Here is a 1,244-nt window from a genome sequence, read left to right as displayed (position 1 = left end):
GTACATTTCCATGGGCGTCATGCCAAGAAAATGTTGGAGAACTCGTGGTCCCTCTGGGTTGAACTCCCACAGGCGGAGGGGGCGACGTTTGCAGGGCAGAACTCAGCGAATTAACATAACATACGTCACCACGACCAGACTAATGTCTCTTTCTAGGAGATCTCGGATGCAGCCCTGCAACAGGGGCACGTCCTTTGCCGACCCCCAGTTCAGCCCCTTATTAACCCATGACGCCAGTCGTGGCGGGGGACCTGAGCAGAAAGCAGGCAGCGCCACCCACTTGGTGCTCCTGGGAGCTGTGATATAAAACCACTCTTGTTGCCATAAGTTGAACTCCTCTTCAAAAGAGCCCTCGGGCCATGGAGCGTCAGCATTCTTGCTTATAACAGCGCCTCCGCACTCCGCGTGTTGTCCCTCAATCATCTTCGGCTCCACTTTAAAGGTCTTAAGCCACAGTCCGAAGTGAGGAGTAATACGGAGGAAGGCTTCGCACACGAAAATGAACGATGAGATGTGGAGGATGGACTCCGGGGCTAAGTCGTGAAATTCTAGCCCATAATAAAACATGAGCCCCCTCATGAAGGGATCCGTCGCGAAGCCTAGCCCTCGGAGGAAGTGAGACACGAACACCATGCTCTCACCAGGCTTGGGAGTAGGAATAACCTGCTCGTGAGCAGGCAGCCTATGCGAGATTTCGCCGGTCAAAAACCTGGCCTCTCTCAGCTTTAGCACGTCTTCCTCCGTGACGGAGGAAGGCGTCCGTCGGTCTCAAAGGTCCGAAGCGCCTGAAATCTGGGGCCTTGGGTGTTGGAACTCGAGGCGAAGGGCGAATTCGATTGAGATCAAAAGAAAGGAGTAAGGCCTTGGTCTCTTTATAAGAGGCTGAATACCAAGAGCCCTCCCCGTGACCGTTTGGGACTCGCCTTTGATCGAGGAGACACACCAACGGGCATGATTGGGTTATGCATGTCCGTATTGATGAGAATCCCATAAATAAAGGGGACACGATCTATGCTTCGACAAGACGTGCCAAGGAAACCGCCTCGCAAAACGCGCTGAGGTGGGATAGTAAAAACGGTTCAAATAAAGGCTTGGTTGTGGAGTGATGACACGCTACGGAATACGTTCGCAGATTAGACTTGTGTAAATATTATTATCTCTATGGCAGTATGTGGAACTTATTTTGCAGAGTCGGACACTATCCTTGTGTTCAAAATCTTTTATGAAGTATTCGGAGGAGGAAC

This window comes from Triticum dicoccoides, chromosome 1A (genome assembly GCF_002162155.2).
Source record: "Triticum dicoccoides isolate Atlit2015 ecotype Zavitan chromosome 1A, WEW_v2.0, whole genome shotgun sequence".
Classification (NCBI taxonomy): Eukaryota; Viridiplantae; Streptophyta; class Magnoliopsida; order Poales; family Poaceae; genus Triticum; species Triticum dicoccoides.
This window is presented reverse-complemented; position numbering follows the sequence as displayed.